This window comes from Protopterus annectens, chromosome 2.part1, assembly GCF_019279795.1.
Source record: "Protopterus annectens isolate FY-2018-M chromosome 2.part1, PAN1.0, whole genome shotgun sequence".
NCBI classification, from domain to species: domain Eukaryota; kingdom Metazoa; phylum Chordata; order Ceratodontiformes; family Protopteridae; genus Protopterus; species Protopterus annectens.
This window is the reverse complement of record NC_056729.1, coordinates 1,973,987,222-1,974,005,756: the sequence shown is the minus strand read 5'-3', so window position 1 is coordinate 1,974,005,756 and position 18,535 is coordinate 1,973,987,222. Positions and strand designations below refer to the sequence as shown.

The following is an 18,535-nucleotide window of genomic DNA, read 5'->3' as shown; positions in this document are numbered from 1 at the left end:
GGCCCCTTCCGTAGCATGGGAAAGGAGATGCACGGATGTATTTGCAGCCGCTTTAAGAGTGGCCATGCTCGCAGAGAACATTTTCATGCTCTCTGCCAATGTGGGCTTTGGGGGTGACTCAGCGACCTCCTTGACCAAGTCTTGCTGAAGTCGAATAACATGTGCCATATAGTTCAGCTCCCTTATAGAAAAGGTGGCTGAAGCATAAACTCGCTTCCCCAGATGAACCATCGACTGTGACTCTTGGTCAGGAGGATGGACTGTAGAGCTCTCCTGAGAGAGCTCTTTCTTGGTGGTAGCTGCCACCACCATAGCGTCTACTGGGGACCCCTTACTCCAGCTGACTCTGTCCTGTGGGGGACTAAGGAATTGATCTGGTGTTATTGGAACTGGCTCCACTGTGTCCGGTTCCTTCCATGCCTTAGATGTAATAAGGTCCACCAGTGGATTGACGGGGGGGGGGGGGGGGAGACGACACCCAGGAGGTAGATGGGCCATGCCAAATGCCTCCAGGAACACAGACTCATCTGGGGTCGGCTTTTGGGTGGACCACCCCCCTCTTTGACAAAGAATTTCCATGATGTCTCCAAAGGAGACATCCTCTGGGGGTGACCAGGGGGAAACTTCCCCTTCTTCCAAGTCAGTGTCGTTTGTGAGGGACTCCTTTTACACGTGCGTTTGCAAGGGACCTCCTCAGTGGGACTCTTTGTAGTGGACTCGCAAACAGCGGGTTGCTCTCCAATGGGTGCTCCCTGGGGCACATCAGGCATGGGCTATCCCTGAGAGGACAGGATGGTCGGAGCCGTATCTAGAACCGAGGCGGGCGGGGCGGATTCCAAAGAGGAGATGGTCAGAGGCCTCGACCCACTCGAGAGGACCGTCTCCACCACGTTGAAAGCTGAGGGAGAGGGGACATCCCGGGAAACAAACAGTGGAGCCGCTCTCCTCAGATCTGACGAAGGAGTCGGAGCCGAGCCCACCAGTGCAGAGATGCCGAGAGGAAGGTTGCACTCTGACAAACTCGGAGCCGACAGCATCGGCTAAGGCTCCGAGAGCTCAGATCCGACCCGCTCAAGGCCATGGCCGGAGTCGAGGTACTAGGACTCCAACCCAAGGGCCGGATTGGAAAAGGAGCAAAGAAGGGTTGAGAACCCCGCGCTCCGGAGGGAGAAGGGGCTGGCAATAAACCCCATCTGGGTCTGGGTGTGGATAAATGTCCGCATCATCCTGTCCATCTCTGATTCGCTTAAATTGCAGGTGGAACACGATGATAAAGCCACCAACACCAGCCGGGAGTGCCGGTGAGGGGAGGCTTTCGAAGGGGGCCAAGACACTGCCAGCTCCAGTAAAAACCTCGGGGAATGGAGCCAAGGGGCGCTGGGCCTAGGAGGAGTTTTTGCCTTAGCTGGAGGCCGTAACTGCGCAGAGCAGTCAGGGGACCGCATTCTGGGCCTATCCTTGTGCCTCCTGTCAGAATCTAAAGACCTAAAAATGTGGGTTTGAGCCCCGGAGGCCTATGAGGGAGAAGACACGGTAGCAGCCGCTACCATAGAAGATGAAGCGGGGACAGCCGTCCCTGATGCTGGTAAGAGGCCTTTCATAATCAACTTGGCCCTCTGGTCCTTGAGGGCTCTGGGATTAAATCCTGCACAAATCACGCAGGCCGTGTCTAGATGGGCTGCACCTAAACAAACAATGGACAGTGTGTGGCCATCAGCTGGGGAAAGTTTGTGGCCACACACTGTGCATTCCCTAAACACAGGGTTGGGAATATCTGCCATGTCTAAGGATGACACACACACACGCACACACACAAGCACTAACTGTGGGAAGGGGAACATGGAAACACAACGCTAACCAATAACTTTAAATCTAACTTTTTTTTTGTACCAACGGTTGATGCGGGTGTAGGGGAGGCAAGGGTAAGAATTTTAGGGGAAACTAGCTACCCAAAAAGCTAAACACTCACCAAAATATTCACTAAACGCCTGGAGCTCGAGACCACACTGCTGGGCTGGAAAGCGGCAAACGAGATCTGAAAGAAGGAGATGGAGGATCATTATGGGTACGGGGAGGAGCTTGGAGATCAGATCAGAAGCTGGTGATAAGGCCATCTTGGATCCGATCAGGATCCAAATACCCTCAGGTTGAAGATCAAATGAAGTAAACTACTTCACATCTAAGGCTTGAAGGACCAGAGTAAAATCCCAAGACAGCGTTGGGTCCTTGATTAGAGGCCTAAGCAGAAAGGTACCTTTCAAAAAGGCTTTACAAAACTTAGAAGAAGCCAGGGAAGCCAAATTATCTCCGACATGGAAGTTAGACATACCTGCCAGTTGAACTTTAACTGTAGAACAGCTGACACCCTGTTGAAAAAAACCTGTCACAAACTCTAAGATACCAGGAAGTAGGGCAGTAAAGGGATCCAAGTCATGCTGAGACACCCAAATCGAAAAATGTTTCCACTTACTGGAATAAACCTTCCTAGTGGAAGATTTAAGAGCCACTACCAATACCTTCTTAACAGGAGAAGAGAGCCTGGGAGTCCTAACTATCATGGGAACTGGAGCAGCCAAGCGGTAAGCTTCAGAATGGCCAGATCTGTGTACGGAATCCCTGAGAGATGAGAAATCAGATCTGGAACGGGATCCAACATCCAGGAAGGACGCACTACATGGGACCACAGAGAAGGGAACCATACTTGGCAAAGCCAAAATGAGGCAATGAGGATGACTGAGCTCCCCAGCCTCTGAACTTTCTGAAGGAACTTTGGAGTCAGGGGAAGTGGAGTATAAGCACACATAAGACCGGAGGCCATGCATGAATCAGAGCGTCTCTGGGGGTCTCCCTCGGTGGGTGGGGGGGTTCAGAGCGAAAAACTCACTGCACTTCACATTGGAAGGAGAGGCGAAGAATTCACAGCAAGGCTGACCCCACTTTAAAAAGATCTGTTCTGCTACTGAAGGATTCAGAAACCGCTCGTAAAACATCAGAATAGATCTGCTAATCCTGTCTGCTAGAATGCTGGACCTCAACGGAATGTGCGTTGCCACCAGAAAATGGCCGGTGGAGATTGCCCACTCCCACAATCTCATGGCTTCGCGACAAAGGGGATAAGACCTGGTTCCCCTGTTTGTTGATGTACCAGATTACCGACATGTTGTCTGTCTGGATAGCAATCGTCCCTTGGGGAAGATACGCATGAAGAGCTTGCAACGCCAGTAGCACTGCCCTCATCTCCAAGACGTTGATATGGAGTTTGTTTTTCAGAGAGGACCACATGCTTTGGACTGTCCTTCCCATACAATGTCCCCCCCATCCTAGTAGGGAGGTGTCTGTGGTCACAGGTGCAGGAAGGATAAAGGAATGACCCTGAAGAAGATCCGGGGATTATAGCCACCAGAGAAGCGAATCCCTGCAGACTTGAGACACGCGAACTGGATGGGACAGGGGTAGATCTAGGAAGGACCACTGGACCGCTAGAGTCCACTGAAGAACCCTCATATGCAGACAAGCCGTGGGGATGAGGGTAATCGTGGCTGCCACGGACCACAATGCCTGAAGAATTGATTCCGCAGGGGGATAATTGGGTCTGAACAATGTACAACACATGTTTGAGGGACTGAAGCCTGTTCGGAGTCAGAAAACCCTTGCTCTGAATGACTGAAAATAACATGGAGATTGATCAAGAAAAGTCTATTATTTGCACTTGTGCTGATTTAAAAAATTTTAATATATGTAATTACACAGAATTTGATATTAATGATACTTATTTTAAATTATTTTCTAAAGGTCTTAATTTCGCCCCCAGAACTAAGTGTGACATTAGTAGATTAGTTATTGATCTAAAGATGTTTTTAAGAAAAATAAATTTAGGGTTAGTTTGTGGTGACATTTCAGAGGAGGTGGACTATTCTAAAGAATTAAGAAAAAGAAGTGTCTGGAATCCTCCTATACATACACAATTAAAAATTTTTGAAAATATTGTGGAAAAGGAATTAAGACAGGCAATCAGGAAGAATAGATTTAGTCCTGATCTTACTTTAGAGGAATTGGAATTACTTCATCAACTTAGGAGGAATATCAACTTGAGAGTAATGAAACTCGATAAGGGGGGTGGGATAGTGTTGATGGATTCTATTACATATGAGGGCAAAATGTTTAGTATATTACTGGATGGTTCAAAATATAATAATGCTTTTAAAAATGAAATAAATATTGGATATAAGAGAATATATACAGCATTATACGATTTGTTTTTAGAGGGGTTTATTGAACAAAGTATTTTTGAGTTTTTACATAACAAGCCTAAAATTCCATCGATTTTTGGTATCCCAAAAGTGCATAAAAATGTACAGGACCCCACTTTACGCCCTATTGTAGCAGCAGAAGGTTCAGTTATTTCTCCCTTAGCCAAGTATATAGATACAAAATTGAAAGATTTAATGGGAAAAGGAACATCTTATTTGAAAGATTCTTGGGATTTTTTGGGAAAAGTTAATGAGAGTACTATGAACAGGGACATAGATGTAGTAGACCTGTTTGGGTCCATACCACACGATATAGGTATAGAGTGGTTTGAGGAGGCCATTAGGTCATTTGAGGAATTGAATGATGATGAAATATATGTTTGTGTTTATTTAATGGAATTAGTTTTAAAACACAATTATTTATTTTTTCAAGGGGAATATTTCCATCAACTCAGCGGCGTAGCTATGGGAGCGAGGTGCGCCCCAAATATACGCCAATATGGTTTTGAACGCTTGGGAAAACAAATTCATTTATAATAGTATATATACAATGAAAGTTGGAGCTTATACAAGCGTTTTTTGGACGATATTATTATATTTTGGCATGACAGTAGAGAAAAACTAGATGAATTTATACAATACATCAACCATTCAACCACCTTTTTGAAGTTTACTTATGAAATAGATATCCACAAAATTAACTACCTTGATGTAACTCTTATCAGAGAAGGGGATGAATTCAAGTCTAAAGTTTTTAGGAAGAACACATTTTCCAATTCATACTTGCATTTTAATAGTGGTCACCCCCTCCACCAAAAGAAAAGTATAGTGAAAGGCCAGTTAGTCAGAATTTCTAGAATGACTTCAAACGAACAAGATTTTGCTGATGAATGTGAATTTTTGATTCAAATGTTCCTGGATAGAGGATACCCCTTTGAATTTTGTAATAATATTAAAGAGGAAGTTATCAAAGGGAGAAAAAATAGATTTGCACCTTTGAATAAAGGATTTTCGATTTAGGAAGAATCTAGGACTGCTGACTCTACAGGATTAAGAAATGAAAAAGAAAAAGCATATAGTCAAGCCTTTATAACAGATTTCAACGGGGACGCGGGGATAATTAAACAAGTGTTTAGTAGTGAATGGGATAAATTTGTTAACATTACAGACCTCAGTCTTAAAAAACAAAACCCTTGAATATTATTTTTAGGAGGGGACGAAACATTAAAGACTGGTTGACAATTCAAAACAGAGGGAATAAGACAACTACTAAAATAGGAGGTACTCATCCCTGCGGGATGTGTGCACAATGCTCATGGATGAAAGAAATCGCAGGCAAGATATATAGTAACTGTGATTCATTTGGAGTAATATATATTGCAACTTGTGAGGTGTGCTCTGCTTTTTATATTGGTAAGACTGAGAGAAAAATAAAAAGGAGGGTCTATGAGCACATGAATGATATCAAAAATAAAAAGGAAAGCAATGCTTTATATAGACACACTGCTATTTGCCCTTTAGCAAAATACAAATTTTTCATTATAGAAGAAATTAAGAGAGATGAGAGAGGGGGCTTATGTGAAACACATATTGAATACCGGGAATTATACTGGCAGATTGTTTTAGAGGCAAATAAATTCCCTGGTTTAAATGACAATATTTCCCTTGCTCCAGTATTAAAACAGAGAGCAGCGAGATTGTAAACAATTTTGCATTTACTTTCATCATTTATTTTATTATGTATTTTACCATTCATGATCCTTTACTGCTTGCACACGTTCAACGTAGGTTTGTTATTATCCCGTTTTTTAGTAGACACAATATTTTATATTATTTATATAAATAATACACAAGATACCACATATAACATTAACATATTTAATATGGAATTAATGTATTCATTAAATTTGATCAATGTCATTTTAGATATATATATTTTAAAGGAAGATCTTATTATGTTACATTTATTATATATATTTATTACATACATTATTTATATTTTCTACATATTCACATTTATATTGATATTCATATTTTTATATATATTTAAAATATTTAATATATTATTCATGTCGTCAGCACGCATTAATCTCCATTTTTTTTAACTTATTTATTATTCACAAAGATTATTTGACTTTATGTGATTTAGACATTGTCACATTTGTTTAACAGGATCCATGGAAAGCTTTAGGAATACATTGTTGTAATTAAGCATTTTGACCACTGGATGGAAGTATTGTTCTGTAGATTCAAGTTCCACTTCAGGTTCTACAAATACATATATAGATATTTGGTTATAAAATGAATATATGCTTCTTATAATTAACATGTTGTTATATGTTACGACCTTCAGATTTATGAAGTTGTAGCAACATTGTCTTTTTATATTACACTATATTGTATTTAATTAAATTCTATTCCATTATTCATGTTTTACAAAGGAATGAGTGTGGTTTACATTCATACATATTCATGAGAAGGCATTTTCCTCACTTGTCATTGGACGTTTTAAATGTTTTGCTAGCATATAAATATGGGTCATAATTAACTGATTTGTCTGATGAAGTCTGTTGTTTTTATGACGAAAAACGTGGTGATTGTTCAAACGTTTAACGTTCCATTTTTTTGAGTAATAAATTCTGGTTTGATTTATCAGCTGTCCGGTGCTGTAGTTCGTCCTCATCACAGTGTGTTATTTGTTTATTAGTTTTTGCTCGCACTGTGCCTCACGTCTTTGCTTGCTCTGAATGGTGTCTAACCGAGCTCCAATAAAGTCCAGAGCTTGTACCGGATCCAATAGGGACTTGTTGAAATTTATGGTTATGCCCAATTGATGAGCGGTTTGGAGAAGGAGATCCCTGGCTTGGTAGAGGCGATGCCTGGTGGGGGTGGAGAGGAGCCAATCATCCAGGTAGGGGAACATCTGGAACCTCTACAGCTGCAGGTGAGCCACCATCACTGCCATCACTTTGGTGAGCACCCTGGGGGTGGTGGTGAGACCAAAGGGTAGCACTCTGAACTGGTAGTGGTTGGCCCCCAGAGCCGAAAGCGGAAAAACCTCCGAGACCACCTGTCCATTTTGATGTGATAGCACACATACTGGAGGTCCACTGAGTATATCCAGTCGCTCTTGTGTAGAAAGGGCAGAAAAGATTGGAGAGTGACCATTAGGAATTTTGTCTTGGCAACCGACAGGTTTAGGGTTGACAGGTCCAGAATGGGCCTTAAGTCCCCATCTTCTTTGGCACTAAAAAAAAAACTTGGAATAGATGCCTAATCCGGACTGGTCAGGGGAGACAGGCTGGATGACTAGTTTTTTGAGCAGCTTGGAAATTTCCAGTGCTGCTTCCTCCATTTGTGCGGGTGGAATGTCCAGGAGGTGTTTGGGTGGAAGTTGTCTTTGGATGAATGGAACTGAATATCCTCTGGATATGATTTGCAACACCCAATGATAGTCTGTAATTAGCTACATCCAACAGCCTGGGAGTCAAAGGTGTCCCCTGACTGCCTCCAGAGACGAACAGTCGGGCAGCACTTCAGGGCTGCTGCACGGGTCTATCTGGAAAAGAATCCCTAGACCCCTGGTTTCTCTGACCCCCCCCCCCCCACACTAGGGTGGCGCCTGTCATATCCCCCTCTACTTCTGGGAGGGTGAATCCTGAGCATCATGGAAATAGCCCTGAGACTTCCGGAACCACATCTTCTTCCCCCTCTGATTCCAGAAAAGGATCACTGAGGGGTTAAGAGGCGGATTCCGAAGGCAGACAGGGTCTTCCCATCTTTCTCGCTCTGGACCAACGTGTCTCTTACAGTCTTTCCAAAAAGAGTGGGACCATCATATAGGGCGTTAGTAAAAGACATCTTGAAGGGCTCCAAGAATACACAAAGTCGAAGCCAGGTGTGTTGCATGATGACAACGACTGTACCAACCATTCTAGTGGCACCTTCAGTAGCATGGGACAGAAGCCGCATAGAGATGGTGGAAACTGAAGTGAGGGTGGTCATTCAAGAAGTGAACACCTTCTGCTCCTCCATCGACATGGATCCTGGGGCAGACTCAGCGATTTCCTTGACCAGGTCTCACTGAAGTCTGATCACATGTTTCATATAGTTCAGTGCACGTACAGCAAACGTGGCTGAAGCGTAGATCTGCTTTCCAAAACAGTCCATGGCCCAGGACTCTCTGTCTGGCAGATGGACAGTAGAGCTCTCCTGAATGAGGTCTTTCTTGGTGGCCGCCACCACAACCATGGCATCAACCAGGGACCCCTTCGACCAGTGCTGTTTGTCTACGAGTGGACTTAACACTCTATCGGGGCATTTAGGAATGGGCTACACCATGTTGGGCTCCTTCCATGCCCGAGATGTCACTAGATCCACAAGTGGATCCACAGGAGGGGGACACCCAGGAGGTAGAGGGCCCTGTGCCAAATGCCCCAGAAACAATGACTCATCCGGTTTGGATTTTTGGACAGACGAGCCCCCACGCTGGTGAAAGATTTCCATGATGTCATCAGCCTATGGAAAAGTACCAAGTGTAACAGTCTTTCTCCATTGCTGTGCAAAGCAGGAGTCATCTCAACATTGTTAGATGGAACGCACATCATAGGGTGTATGTTACAGGTAGTTGGGACTCCAAGGAAAGTCAGTCTTTAAATGGCCTATTTGGCATCTGTTCAATAGTTAGTTGTGTTTCATTAGTGATGTATCTGAAATTCACTACATCAATAAAATAATTTATCACACAAACAGCAAAGGCAGCAGAGGCATATAAACGCATAAAGATGCTTCTGAAATCGACCCATTGCTCTTGACTCCTTGTCTAGGAGATGGACAGAGACTTGTGGGCCTTAACTCAAAAAACACTCTTATTAGCAGGCTGGAGGATGAAGGGAAGTACCTAATCCCAAAAGCACACCGTTTCCTTACATAGGTTAATAAGTTCATACTAGGCTATCTGCCCTAGGGCATTTATAAGCCTAGCCAGAGTGTGTTTGGCTTTCGCCACCCATTTTAAATTAATTTTGCTATGCCCTTTTTCGAGGTTAGTATACTGTGCCTCTAACAGTGACACAGAAGTGATACCTGGGGTAAACCTACGATCTCCCATCCACTCATCAAGATTCCTCTTGAAGAGAGTCAATGAGGGACTGTGCCTAACCTGGACTGGGATTTTATTCCAGAGTGAAGGGAGCATCTGGGTTATGAATCTGTCCCTCCAGCATGTCCTATTTATTTCAGTGCTGAGGTTCAAGTCTCTCGAGCGCGTAGCTCAATGGGATTTGGATTTTCTGAGGTGCAGCATGTCCATTAATTCTGGGTTGGACATGGCTTTATACATCAGGCACAGATTGCCTCTGAGCAGGCGGTATGCCACTGAGTAGAGCTGGAGTTTCTTTAACCGGGCAGCATATGGCATCTGTTTGAGCCCTTTGATCCTCTTGGTGAGGTACTTTTGGGGTCTTTCCAGTTGCTGCAGGTGTCTGGTAAGATACATCCCAAAATGGGCATTGTACTCAATTATGGGCCTGATGAGGGATGAGTAAAGAGGCACGATGACCTCCCCTGATCTACATGTGAATCCCTTCATGATTAGGTGGGCTATATAACATTTTTTCTAACCACTTTGGCCATGTGGTTGTCAAATGAGAGATTGCTATCAACTTGGGTCCCCAGGTCCCTAATTACTTCTTCTGTACTTAATGGATTACCACCTATGTGGTAATTTGTGGGCACTTTGTTTTTGCCAAAGGGGATGACTATACACTTTTTGGCGTTTAGCTTGAGGAATAAACTGCCTCTGCAAGGCTCAAACTCAGGACCCTGTACATTATAGTCACAGTAGTTGACCACTAAGCCATCATCGCAACAAAAATCTGGTGCCCTCACCGATTTGCTCATAATATCTAAGTGGATACTAACATTCATTCTGCAAAGGAAGATAAATAGCATTTGTAAACCCAATCACACTGCTGTCACTTCCAAAACAGTAATGTGGAAGGAAAAACTTTGAGGGAGGCACATCTCTTAGACTTTATGTACACCAGAAATGAGAACCCATCTTGGGATGATGCATTAGTAATGATCACTGCCAGCTGGGAGGTAAAGCTGAAGCAAACTATTCTGCTTTGCTTGTCTGAAACACTTCACTAGTGAAGAGTGAAATGACAGGCCCTGAAGACTTAGATAGGAGTGTCCAAGTTGATACAGCTTTGGACTCACGTGGAACTTAAAATCCACTAAACAATTCTCAACAGCATCCTAGTGCAGAGAACCATGAGGGAGGCTGCTGCCATCAGTCCTAATGAATTACAGTTGAGTGATGCATTCAACTTAATAGTAGCTATTTGAGACAGTCCAACATGCATCAAACAAGGAAAAGATCTGAACTGGGAGAGCCCAATAATTTTCTTAGTTTGTTTTAATACTTACCTCCCAGAAGATGCTGGCAGAGAAAAGCCTTACCTAAACAAAACCAACTTAGTTTACTGGGCCACTATTAGAATTCAGTCATCCAAATAAGGAAATACCTTAAAGTATAACTTGAAAGAAAAGCAGAAGGCCTACTAAACAATGGCACAGTTTTGAATGAACAGAAATATCTTTCATCTTTTAACAACTCACAGACTTCATCAGAGTACCATATACTATGCCAAAAACAGTATAAATAACATTAAATTGTATCACAATAATAAGAACGAAGTACAGTTGTGTACACTTACCATAAATGTAGATGTTCGAGTGTATTCACTGCTGCAGTCATCACACTTGGGTTATTTGGCTGCAGGTAGCCCTCAGTCGGCCAGAATACCAGAGTCTTAGGATTTCTGCGTCGGATGCTGTCACTTATTCCACAACGGCAAGCCGTCAGGGGTATAAAACAGGCAGACGATGCCATTAAATCAGTTTTTCTTGCCCCAAATGTCAGGAGCCCCCAAATAGGAAGCTAGTATAAGGTGGGGAACACCACCAGTAAAAAGTAAATATCAATGCCATTAAGAATGGCCATATAGAGGAGAGGTAGAAAGACAGAGAAAACCAGGGGGCTGGAGGGAGGGAAACCAGGACTGCATCAGTGAATACACTCAAACATCCACATTTATGGTAAGTGTTCACTACTGTACTATGTTCTTCATGTTTCACTGTTGCAGTCATCACACTTGGGTTGATTCCCAAAGCTGAGGAAAGGTGGAAGCAGTCAAGAAGTGTTAGGGCTGGCTAGCAGGCCTTGTAAGACTGCTGTAGCAAATCCAGCTCTGGATTTAGAAAAAATAGGTAAGTGGTAATGCTCGGTGAAGGTGTGCACAGAACTCCAGGTTGCAGATTCCAGAATGTCCCTGGTAGGGACTCCCCTGCGAAATGCTGTAGAGGTGGAAGTAGCCCTAGTGGAATGTGGTCTGATCCCCTGTGGGGTAGGTTTTCCATGATGCTTGTAGCAGAAATGGATGCAGTGTGCTATCCATTTGGAAATGGCTTGTTTTGAAATGGCCTTACCCTCCTCTGCCCCTGTAGCAAAGCTGACTAGCAGATGGTCAGATTTTCTGAAAGGTTTAGTCCAGTCAAGGTAGAACCTGAGCTGTCTGTGCACGTCCAAGGAGTGCAGGATCCTTTCTCCTTTATTCTGAGGGTTAGGTAAGAAGGTTGGAAAATGGATGGAGTGGTTCAGAGCCACATTAGACACCACCTTAGGCATAAAGGATGGGTTAGTCCTCAGGGAAACCCTGTCTGTATGGAAAATAATGAAGGGTTCCACAGCCATTAGTGCCTGTAACTCAGACACTCTTCTTGTTGAAGTTATGGCTAAAAGCAAGGCTGTTTTCCAAGAGAGGAATTTTAACTCTGCTGAAGCTGCAGGTTCAAAAGGGGGAAGTGTGAGCTTTTCCAGTACAAAGTTAAGGTCCCAGGCAGGGCTGGGTGCTCTCCTAGGGGGCCTTAAGTTGTTAGCCCCTCTCAGGAACTGCTTGATGAGAGGGTGAGAAAATAGAGGTGGCTCAGTATTATAATGAGATGAGATGGCAGAGGCATGAATCTTAATGGAGGAGAAGGATAGGCCTCTGTGGAGTAGCTCTGCTAGGTAATCCAGGATTAGAGGTAAGGAGGGCACTGCTGTGTCCTTCCCTTGAGACTGATTCCAAGAACAATATCTTTTCCACTTTTCAGCATAGAATTTCCTAGTACTAGGCCTTCTGGCTTCAAGAATGATGTCCAGCACCTGTTTGCTGAGGGTTGCTGGTGGTGTATTCAGGGGATAAGCCAGGCTGCAAGGTTTAGGGTTTGCAACTGTGGATGCAAAATCTTTCTCTCCTGCTGAGACAGCAGGGTAGGAGTCTGGTGAAGGTGCCAGGGTGGCACTATTGTCAGACTGCGTAAGAGTGGGTACCAGTGCAGGCATGGCCAGTCTGCGGCAATAACAACTGCCCTTGGCCTGTCCTGTTTTATCATGAGTAGTACTTTTGAAAGGAGGGACAGAGGGGGAAAGGCATAAACTGAGAGGTTTTCCCATTGGAAGGATAGGTTATCCACCTTCCAGGCCCTGCTGTGAGGGTTCCTGGTGCAGAATTTGCTCAACTGGTGGTTCTCGGGAGAGGCAATGAAGTCCACCTCCGGTGTCCCCCACCTCTGGATTAGAAGGTTGAAGGTGTTGGGTTCCAATTTCCACTCGTGTGGGTCTAGGACATTTCTGCTTAAGTCGTCTGCCAGTGAATTTTGTTTGCCTGGCAGGAATTGAGCTTGTAGATGCACTCGGTTGCTCAAAGCTGTGTTCCATAGGGCCATGGCTAACCTGCAGAGTAGGTAAGAATGGGTTTCCCCCTGCTTGTTTATGTACCACATAACTGTGGTGTTGTCTGTTTTTATAAGCAGTTGTCTTGGAAGGATTAGGTATTTGAAGGCTGTCAGAGCATTCTGTACAGCTAGCATCTCTTTTTGACTGATGTGCAGGAGACTTTGGCCTGGGCACCAGTGGTCCTGAATGCATTTGCCTGCCATGTGAGCCCCCCATACATAGTCTGATGCGTCTGTTGTCAGGGTGTGGGCGGTGAGCGGTTGAGTGAAAAGCAGTCCCTTGTTGTGGTTGCATGCTTCTGCCCACCAAAGGAACTCTGCCCTTAAACAAGGTATGATTGGAATGACTATTTCTAGGTCCTGAGAATGTTGGCACCAAAGACTTTTTAAGTACCATTGAAGTTTTCTCATATGCAGTCTTGCATATGGAATTAGCAGAATACATGAGGCCATGAACCCCAGGACTTGCAATATTTTCCTTGCAGATAGCTGGGTTCTGGTGGCCATTTGTTTGAAGTAGTTTGTCAGATAGACCCGTTTTTCTGAAGTGAGAAATGCCATCTGGGAAGATGTGTCCAAGCTTGTTCCCAGGAATACAATCTTTTGACTGGACACCAGTTGTGATTTCTTTTCGTTGATGGTGTACCCCAATGAAGTGAGAAGGCTTTTTACAAATGCCAGGTGCTGAAGTAGCAATTCCTGACTGTTCGCCTGAATCAGGCAATTGTCCTAGTATGGGAAAATTTGGATATTTCTCTGCCTGCAGTATGCAATGGCTGGAGCCAGGCACTTTGTGAATACTCTGGGCACCACAGATAAGCCAAAGGGAAGTGCAGAGAACTGATAGTGCATAGAGTCTGCCCTGAAGTGTAGATATTTTCTGCATGACTCCCTTATGGGGATGTGCAGACAGGCTTCTTTTAAGTCTAAAGTGACTAACCAGGCATCCTTGGCTAGCATAGGGAGAAGCTGTTGCAAGGTAAGCATCTTGAATTTTGGGACCACCAGAAAGGTGTTGAGAATTGATAGATCTAGGATTGGGCACCAAGAGCCCTCTTTTTTGGGCACCAGGAAAAGTCTGGTGTAGAAACCCTTCCCCCTTTGTTCTACTGGAACAGGTTGAATAGTTCTGATATTGAGCAGGGAAAGTACTTGCTTTTGAGCCTCTGCCCACTGGTTTGGAGGAAGGTCTGGAAAGCTGCTTGGGGATGGCAGTGAATGGAAGTAGAATCTGCACCCCTGGGAAACCATGTTTAGGACCCATCGGTCCTGAGTAATGGACATCCAGTTTTTTGCATGAAGGGCAAGTTTTACTCCTATGGGCACAAGTAATTGGGAAGGGCTGGGAAGGATAACTGAAAAGTCATTGTCAACTTTATCCATAAGTGGGCGGCTTACCATTCCCTGCTTTTGAGGTGGGAGCACTCCAGTGTTTAAATCTCTGCATACCCTTGAGACTGTAGTCTGGGTGGCCTGTTTCCCCTGGGTTTGGCCTGGAAGGATCTGGAAAGGACCAGTTTTTAGAAGGCCAATGCCTACTGAATCTAGGTGGCTGCACTTGTAAGAATTCTTTAACAGTTTGCAGATTTAGCTTTTTATTCCATCTTTTTAAGAACCTCATCTGCTTTGGTGCCAAACAAACAGTCCTTATTTAAAGGAGCGTCTAGTAATTTGGATTTGACATGATCTGGCAAGGTTTGTTCCTTCAGCCAAGCATGCCTTCTCAGTATAGACCCAGTGACTGCTGCCCTGCAAGATGCTTTTAGGGCATCAAAGCCACACTGCAAAGTATGCTTACTAACTTGGCTTGCAGAATGCATTAACTCTTGTAAATCTTTATTTTCTGCACAATCTGGAAGTAACACCATTTTTTGTTTAATTAGTTCCATAATATTTTGCTGGTACGTCAACATGTGCAACTGGCAGTTCAATGCCCTGATGGGCAAGAGTTGCAGAGGTATATACCTTCTTACCCCATCTGTCTAAAGCTCTGGAATCCCTGTCTGAAGGGGTAGGATTTTTGGCTGTAGTAGCCTTAGTACCTATAGGTCTCTGGGAAATGGTCTCTGGATCCGCAGTAGAATTCTTGAAGAGAAATCTGTGAGACTCAGGTACTCTGTAGTATCTGTCAGGTTTCCTAGGGGCCAGGGGTAAAGTGTCTGGAGTAAGACTAGATTCCATGAAGACATCATCTACAACATCCAGGACAGGGGGAATAGCTAGAGGCCTGTGCTGAGGCAACTCTAAAAATTCTGAGTCTCTTTTTGGACTGAGGGTAGTCTTGGCATTCCCAGGGGAAATGCTCTCTGAAAGTATGCAAGGTTTCACCAAAAGAAAAATCCTCTGGAGGGGAGGCAAATGGAATGGACTCCTCTGCATCTGAATCCTCACAGGCTGATAAGGGCATGTCCTGATAATCAAAAGGGTCAGAGTCATAGGACTCCTGCTCTGTAGAATCAGAGGGAAACTCAATTATTTCTCTCTTAGCAGGGAAAGGCTGGCTTCCCCTAGTTAGAATAATAAGGTCTTCAGCCATTCTAAGCATTTGTTTTTGTGGCGCTTGAGCATGTGCTTTGGTTGTCTGTTTTCTAGGCGTAGTGCATACTCTGGGCCTAAGAAACTCAGTAGTTTTAGCTAAAAACAAAGTCGTCGGTTTGATTCGAACATCGGTAGGTTGGAATACACCCTCAGAAGCCGGTGCCTGCACTGCGGCTCCAGACTCATCCAAGGTAGAGACATCTGCAGGTTCCATAGTCGAAGAAGCATCTCGCGGCACACCGGACTCCAAATGGGTCTCAGTAGAGGCCTGCGAATCTGTAGAAGTGGGCATCAGGGGCTGCAAAGGCGCCTCACTGTGTACCAGCGGACTGGTGACTAACTTAATGGAAGTGTCGTCGGCAGCTTTGGACCTATTTGGTCTGTCTCTGTCTTTATCTTTACATTTTTCGGAAGATCAGTAGTCGGATGGCTTATCAAAGCCATTTTGGAATATGGAGAATGAGAGCAAAAGAATTTAGCGACAAAGATCGCCTAATGACGAATGGTTCGGGCATTAAACAAGGCACAAAACCGACAGCGAGGGACGTTGTGGTCTGGGCCCAAATAGGTGACGCAGTAAGAATGAAAATCTCTGCGAGGTATTTGCTTTCCACAGGCATGGCAATTGTTAACTTTTTCTGACATTGGTTAGAGCAAGGAAAAAGGATTCCCAACGGGGTACTTAACTTTAGACGACTTCAAGTTTTGAAATTCGAAAACAAAAATTTCAGGTAGGGGCCAACGGGCACTTGCAAACTGCTTCTGCTTCGGGCTCCTCCTCGGCAAGAAAGACTGATGTAATGGGGTCGGTGCCTGTTTTATACCCCTGACGACCTGACATCATGGAAGAAGCGACCGCATCCGACGCAGAAATCCTAAGACTCTGGTATTCTGGCTGACTGAGGGCGACCTACAGGCAGATAACCCAAGTGTGATGACTGCAACAGTGAAACACGAAGAACATCAGGAGGAATTGCTAAAGGTCTACGATGAGGTAAATCTTAAAATTCTCAGAGTCTCTTTTTGGACTGAGGATAATCCTGGCTTTCCCAGTGAAAATGCTTGCTTAAAGTATGAAGGGCTTCACCAAAAGAAAAATCCTCTGGAGGGGAAGCAGAGGGAATGGACTGCTCTGCATTTGAATCCTCATAAGCAGATGAAGGCATGTCTTCATAATCAGAAACCTCAGAGTCGTCGGACTCTTGGTCAGTTAAAGCTGCTGGGGACAGGTCTCTTTTTTTCTCTTAGCAGGGGAAGGCTGGCTTCTCCTAATCAGCATAATCAGGTCTTCTGCCATTTTAAGCATTTGATTTTGTGTCAAGGAAGCAGGTGCTTGAGTTTGTGCCATTGTTTTTTTAGGCGTAGCTCGTACTCTTGGCCTTAGAAACTTGGTAGTTTTAGACAGAACTGAAGATGCGAAAGAAGTTGTCTGTTTGTGTCGAATATCGGTAATGTGAAGAATTTCCTCGGAAGCCGGTGCCTGCACAGTGACTCCAGACCCTTCCAAGGTAGAGACATCCGCAAGTTCCATAGTCAAAGAAGAGTCTCGCGGCATACCAGACTCCGAACGGATCTCGGTAACAGCCTGTGACTACATAGAAGCGGGCATCTGGGGCTGCGAAAGCTCCTCACTGAGTACTGGGGAACTGTCGTCTAGCTTAACAGAAGCGTCGTCGGCAGTTTTGGACCTGTGCGGTCTGTCTCTGTCTTTATCCTTACTTGTTTTGGAAGATCAGTAGTCGGATGGCTTACCAAAGCCATTTCGGAATATGGAGATCGAGAGCGAAAGTATTTAGTGACAATAAGGGCCCGATGATGAATGGTTCGGGCGTTGAACAAGGCACAAAACCGACAGCGAGGTACGTCGTGGTCTGGGCCTAAACAGGTGACAAAGTAAGAATGGAAATCTCGGTGTGGTATTTGCTTTCCACAAGCAAAATAATTGTTAACTTTTTCTGACATCGGTTAGAGCAAGAAAAAAGGATCCCCAACGGGGTACTTAGCTTTAGAAGACTTCAGGATGATTCAATTCGGAAATGAAAACTCAGGTAGCGGCCGACCGGCACTCATGTGAACTGCTTCTGCTTCGGGCTCTTCGTCAAGAAAGACTGGTGTAATGGCGTCGGCTGCCTGTTTTTATAACCCTGATGACCTAACATCAGTACTGAAGTGACAGTAACCGACACAGAAATACTAAGTCTCTGGTATTCGGGCCAACTGAGGGCTACTTGCAGGCAAATAACCCAGGTGTGATGACTGCAACAGTGAAACACGAAGAACATCCAATAATACTAATGTTTCAACTTTCTTGATATTAAAACACATTTATAATTGTGTTACAACATTCAGTTCTGACATTACATATGCATTAAACAAAATGTGCCACCTTAACTCTTTCACTTCCAGCAATGTTTCTTCATTACCTCATCTTAAACCAATATTTACCTTGTCCAATACAAAAAAGTAAAAAAAAAAAACTTTTTAAGGTTCTTACACTACTGTTTATGCTTTTCCAGGACATCATTTAAATCCCCGTTTTCATAGCATAAACATGGTTATAAATTCTACTTTTACGTGACCTGGTAATTTTTTCCAAACAATAACTTGCAGAACACTGTGCAAAATATACCACGTTTTATAATAACCTGGACTAGTGTATGTCTTATTATCAGAACTAACAAATACAGAGGAACCATAAAAACTATAAAATAGCCACAGTTATAACATTTGTAAGTAATCGCCATAGGTTCTATTTTAAAACCTGCTGCAGCTATAATCAGCCTCATCTGAGATTGATTTAATTCTTTATGCTCGAGTTTAATAAATGAGTAAAAATAAAGCAATGTTATTGCCTTCTACTTTAGATTATGATAGCATTAAATGCATTTTGAAATAGAACTGGAAATTATTTCAAGGTTATGCAGTAGTATTGAACAGTTTTGGTGATGAGCCTGAGTTTGTGA

At 44.0% G+C, this 18,535-nt stretch overlaps 1 protein-coding gene across 1 annotated transcript in view; it reads right to left on the bottom strand.

Annotated features, from left to right (window-relative positions):
• The window catches only part of CENPK (centromere protein K), an 893,441-nt gene that overhangs the window by 118,858 nt on the left and 756,048 nt on the right, over positions 1–18,535 (bottom strand). The gene's annotated exons all lie outside the window — the stretch shown is intronic.